Consider the following 6,000-nt stretch of genomic DNA (forward strand, 5'->3'; position numbering starts at 1 on the left):
CCCAGTCACAGCCCCCCACAGAATCTGATCCCAGTCACAGACCCTCAGAGTCTGAGCCGAGTCACAGCGCTCCCAGAGTCTGAGCCCAGTCACAACGCCCCCAGAGGCTGAGCCCTGTCACAGCGCTCCTAGAGTCTGAGCCCTGTCACAGCACACCCAGAGTCTGAGCCCATCACAGCGCGCCCAGAATCTGAGCCCGTCACAGCACCCCCACAGTCTGAACCCAGTCACAGCGCCCACAGAATCTGAGCACAGTCACAGCGCCCCCAGAGTCTGAGCCCAGTCACAGCACCCCCACAGTCTGGGCCCAGTCACAGCACCCCCACAGTCTGGCCCAAGTCACAGCACCCCCAGAGACTGAGCCCAGTCACAGCCCCCAGCAGAGTCTGAGCCCAGTCACAGCGCCCCCAGAGGCTGAGCCCAGTCACAGCGCCCCCACAGTCTGAGCCCAGTCACAGCGGCCCCAGATTCTCAACCCAGTCACAGCGCCCGCACAGATTGCCCCAGTCACTGTGTCTCCAGAGTCTGAGCCCAGTCACAGCGCCCCCAGAGTCTGAGCCCTGTTACCGCGCGCCTAAAGTCTGATCCCAGTCTCAGCGCCACCAGAGTCTGAATCCTGTCACAGCGCCCACAGTGTCTGAGCCAAGTCACCATCCCCCCAGTGTCTGTGCGCAGTCACAGCGTCCCCAGTGTCTGAAACAGTCACAGCTCCCCCACAGTCTGAGCCCGGTAAATGCGCCCCCAGATTCTGAGCCCAGTCACAGCACCCCCAGAGTCTGAGCCGAGTCACAACGACCCCAGAGTCTGAGCCCTGTAACAGCACTCCCAGAGTCTGAGCCCAGTCACAGTGCCCCCAGAGTCTGAGCCCGTCACAGCGCCCCCACAGTCTGAACCCAGTCACAGCGCCAAGAGTATCTGAGCCCAGACACAGCGCCCCCAAGAGTCTGGGCCCTGTCGCATTGCCCACAGAAACTGAGCCCAGTCACAGCGCCCCAAGAGTCTCAGCCGAGTCACCGCACCCCCAGAGTCTGAGGCCTGTCACAGCACCCCCAGAGTCTGAGCCCAGTCAAAGTGCCCCCAGAGTCTGATCCAATTCACAGCGCCCCCAGAATCTGAGCCCGTCACAGCACCTCCACAGTCTGAACCCTGTCACAGCGCCCACAGAATCTGAGCGCAGTCACAGAGCCCCCAGAGTCTGAGCCCAGTCACAGCGCCCCCAGAGTCTGAGCCCAGTCACAGCACCCCCACAGTCTGAGCCCAGTCACAGCGCCCCCAGAGTCTGGCCCCAGTCACAGCGCCCCCAGAGACTGAGCCCAGTCACAGCGCCTCCAGAGTCTGAGCCCAGTCACAGCGCCCCCAGAGTCTGAGCCCGTCACCGCGCCCCCAGAGTCTGCGCCCTGTCACTGCGCTCCCATAGTCTGAGCACAGTCACAGCGCCCCCAGAGTCTGAGCCCGTAACTGCGCCTCCAGAGTCTGAGCCCAGTCACAGTGCCCCCAGAGTCTGAGCCCAGTCACAGCGCCCCCAGAATCTGAGCCTGTCACACCGCCCGCACAGTCTGAACCCAGTCACAGCACCCACACAATCTGAGCCCAGTCACAGCGGCCCCAGAGTCTGAGCCGAGTCACAGCACCCCCACAGTCTGAGCCCAGTCACAGCGGCCCCAGATTCTGGCCCCAGTCGCAGCGCCCCCAGAGACTGAGGCAGTCACAGAAACCCCAGCGTCTAAGCCCAGTCACAGCGCCCCCAGAGTCTGAGCCCAGTCACAGCGCCCCCAGAATCTGAGCGCAGTCACAGCGCCTCCAGAGTCTGAGCCCAGTCACAGCCCCCCACAGAATCTGATCCCAGTCACAGACCCTCAGAGTCTGAGCCGAGTCACAGCGCTCCCAGAGTCTGAGCCCAGTCACAACGCCCCCAGAGGCTGAGCCCTGTCACAGCGCTCCTAGAGTCTGAGCCCTGTCACAGCACACCCAGAGTCTGAGCCCATCACAGCGCGCGCAGAATCTGAGCCCGTCACAGCACCCCCACAGTCTGGGCCCAGTCACAGCACCCCCACAGTCTGGCCCAAGTCACAGCACCCCCAGAGACTGAGCCCAGTCACAGCCCCCAGCAGAGTCTGAGCCCAGTCACAGCGCCCCCAGAGGCTGAGCCCAGTCACAGCGCCCCCACAGTCTGAGCCCAGTCACAGCGCCCCCAGAGTCTGAGCCCAGTCACAGCGCCCCCATAGTCTGAGCGCAGTCACAGCCTCCCCAGAGACTGAGGTGAGTCACCGCGCCGCCAGAGTCTGAGCCACGCTCAGTCACGGCACCCCCAGCTTCTGAGCCCAGTCCCACCGCTCCCAGAGTCTGAGCTGAGTCACCGTGCCCCGAGAATCTGAGGCCAGTCACAGCGCCCCCAGAGTCTGAGCCCAGTAGCCGTGCCCGCAGAATCTGTGCCCAATCACAGCGCCCCCAGAGTCAGAGCCCAGTCACAGTGCCCGCAGTGTCTGAGCCAAGTCACCGCGCCCCCAGAGTCTGAGCCCAGTCACAACGCCCCCAGAGTCTGAGCCCTGTCACAGTGCTCCCAGTGTCTGAGCCCAGTCACAGCGCCCCCAGAGCCTGATCCCATCACCGCGCACCCAGAGTCTGTGCTCAGTCACAACGCCGCCAGAGTCTGAGCCCTGTCACAGCACTCCCAGAGTCTGAGCCCAGTCACAGCACCCCCAGATTCTGAGCCCGTCACTGCGCCTCCAGAGTCTGAGCCCAGTCACAGCGCCCCGAAAATCTGAGCCTGTCACAGCGCCCGCACAGTCTGAACTCAGTCACAGCGCCAACAGAATCTGAGCGCAGTCACAGCGCCCCCAGAGTCTGAGCCCAGTCACAGCCCCCCACAGAATCTGATCCCAGTCACAGACCCTCAGAGTCTGAGCCCTGTCACAGCACACCCAGAGTCTGAGCCCATCACAGCGCGCCCAGAATCTGAGCCCGTCACAGCACCCCCACAGTCTGAACCCAGTCACAGCGCCCACAGAATCTGAGCACAGTCACAGCGCCCCCAGAGTCTGAGCCCAGTCACAGCACCCCCACAGTCTGGGCCCAGTCACAGCACCCCCACAGTCTGGCCCAAGTCACAGCACCCCCAGAGACTGAGCCCAGTCACAGCCCCCAGCAGAGTCTGAGCCCAGTCACAGCGCCCCCAGAGGCTGAGCCCAGTCACAGCGCCCCCACAGTCTGAGCCCAGTCACAGCGGCCCCAGATTCTCAACCCAGTCACAGCGCCCGCACAGATTGCCCCAGTCACTGTGTCTCCAGAGTCTGAGCCCAGTCACAGCGCCCCCAGAGTCTGAGCCCTGTTACCGCGCGCCTAAAGTCTGATCCCAGTCTCAGCGCCACCAGAGTCTGAATCCTGTCACAGCGCCCACAGTGTCTGAGCCAAGTCACCATCCCCCCAGTGTCTGTGCGCAGTCACAGCGTCCCCAGTGTCTGAAACAGTCACAGCTCCCCCACAGTCTGAGCCCGGTAAATGCGCCCCCAGATTCTGAGCCCAGTCACAGCACTCCCAGAGTCTGAGCCGAGTCACAGCGACCCCAGAGTCTGAGCCCCGTAACAGCACGCCCAGAGTCTGAGCCCAGTCACTGTGCCCCCAGAGTCTGAGCCCGTCACAGCGCCCCCACAGTCTGAACCCAGTCACAGCGCCAAGAGTATCTGAGCCCAGACACAGCGCCCCCAAGAGTCTGGGCCCTGTCGCATTGCCCACAGAAACTGAGCCCAGTCACAGCGCCCCAAGAGTCTCAGCCGAGTCACCGCACCCCCAGAGTCTGAGGCCTGTCACAGCACCCCCAGAGTCTGAGCCCAGTCAAAGTGCCCCCAGAGTCTGATCCAAGTCACAGCGCCCCCAGAGTCTGAGCCCAGTCACAGCACCCCCACAGTCTGAGCCCAGTCACAGCGCCCCCAGAGTCTGGCCCCAGTCACAGCGCCCCCAGAGACTGAGCCCAGTCACAGCGCCTCCAGAGTCTGAGCCCAGTCACAGCGCCCCCAGAGTCTGAGCCCGTCACCGCGCCCCCAGAGTCTGCGCCCTGTCACTGCGCTCCCATAGTCTGAGCACAGTCACAGCGCCCCCAGAGTCTGAGCCCGTAACTGCGCCTCCAGAGTCTGAGCCCAGTCACAGTGCCCCCAGAGTCTGAGCCCAGTCACAGCGCCCCCCGAATCTGAGCCTGTCACACCGCCCGCACAGTCTGAACCCAGTCACAGCACCCACACAATCTGAGCCCAGTCACAGCGGCCCCAGAGGCTGAGCCCAGTCACAGCACCCCCACAGTCTGAGCCCAGTCACAGCGGCCCCAGATTCTGGCCCCAGTCGCAGCGCCCCCAGAGACTGAGGCAGTCACAGAAACCCCAGCGTCTAAGCCCAGTCACAGCGCCCCCAGAGTCTGAGCCCAGTCACAGCGCCCCCAGAGTCTGAGCCCAGTCACAGTGGCCCCAGATTCTCAGCCCAGTCACAGCACCCGCAGAGACTGAGCCCAATCACAGCGCCCCCAGAGTCTGAGCCGAGATGCAGCACTCACAGAGTCTAAGCCCATCACAGCGCCCCCAGATTCTGAACCCAGTCACCGCGCCCCCAGAGTCTGAATCCTGTCACAGCGCCTGCAGTGTCTGAGCCAAGTCACCGTCCCCCCAGTGTCTCTGCCCAGTCAAAGTGCCCCCAGAGTCTGATCCAAGTCACAGCGCCCCCAGAATCTGAGCCCGTCACAGCACCTCCACAGTCTGAACCCTGTCACAGCGCCCACAGAATCTGAGCGCAGTCACAGAGCCCCCAGAGTCTGAGCCCAGTCACAGCGCCCCCAGAGTCTGAGCCCAGTCACAGCACCCCCACAGTCTGAGCCCAGTCACAGCGCCCCCAGAGTCTGGCCCCAGTCACAGCGCCCCCAGAGACTGAGCCCAGTCACAGCGCCTCCAGAGTCTGAGCCCAGTCACAGCGCCCCCAGAGTCTGAGCCCGTCACCGCGCCCCCAGAGTCTGCGCCCTGTCACTGCGCTCCCATAGTCTGAGCACAGTCACAGCGCCCCCAGAGTCTGAGCCCGTAACTGCGCCTCCAGAGTCTGAGCCCAGTCACAACGCCCCCAGAGGCTGAGCCCTGTCACAGCGCTCCTAGAGTCTGAGCCCTGTCACAGCACACCCAGAGTCTGAGCCCATCACAGCGCGCGCAGAATCTGAGCCCGTCACAGCACCCCCACAGTCTGGGCCCAGTCACAGCACCCCCACAGTCTGGCCCAAGTCACAGCACCCCCAGAGACTGAGCCCAGTCACAGCCCCCAGCAGAGTCTGAGCCCAGTCACAGCGCCCCCAGAGGCTGAGCCCAGTCACAGCGCCCCCACAGTCTGAGCCCAGTCACAGCGCCCCCAGAGTCTGAGCCCAGTCACAGCGCCCCCATAGTCTGAGCGCAGTCACAGCCTCCCCAGAGACTGAGGTGAGTCACCGCGCCGCCAGAGTCTGAGCCACGCTCAGTCACGGCACCCCCAGCTTCTGAGCCCAGTCCCACCGCTCCCAGAGTCTGAGCTGAGTCACCGTGCCCCGAGAATCTGAGGCCAGTCACAGCGCCCCCAGAGTCTGAGCCCAGTAGCCGTGCCCGCAGAATCTGTGCCCAATCACAGCGCCCCCAGAGTCAGAGCCCAGTCACAGTGCCCGCAGTGTCTGAGCCAAGTCACCGCGCCCCCAGAGTCTGAGCCCAGTCACAACGCCCCCAGAATCTGAGCCCTGTCACAGTGCTCCCAGTGTCTGAGCCCAGTCACAGCGCCCCCAGAGCCTGATCCCATCACCGCGCACCCAGAGTCTGTGCTCAGTCACAACGCCGCCAGAGTCTGAGCCCTGTCACAGCACTCCCAGAGTCTGAGCCCAGTCACAGCACCCCCAGATTCTGAGCCCGTCACTGCGCCTCCAGAGTCTGAGCCCAGTCACAGCGCCCCGAAAATCTGAGCCTGTCACAGCGCCCGCACAGTCTGAACTCAGTCACAGCGCCAACAGAATCT

This window comes from Pristiophorus japonicus, chromosome 11 (genome assembly GCF_044704955.1).
Source record: "Pristiophorus japonicus isolate sPriJap1 chromosome 11, sPriJap1.hap1, whole genome shotgun sequence".
Lineage (NCBI taxonomy): Eukaryota > Metazoa > Chordata > Chondrichthyes > Pristiophoridae > Pristiophorus > Pristiophorus japonicus.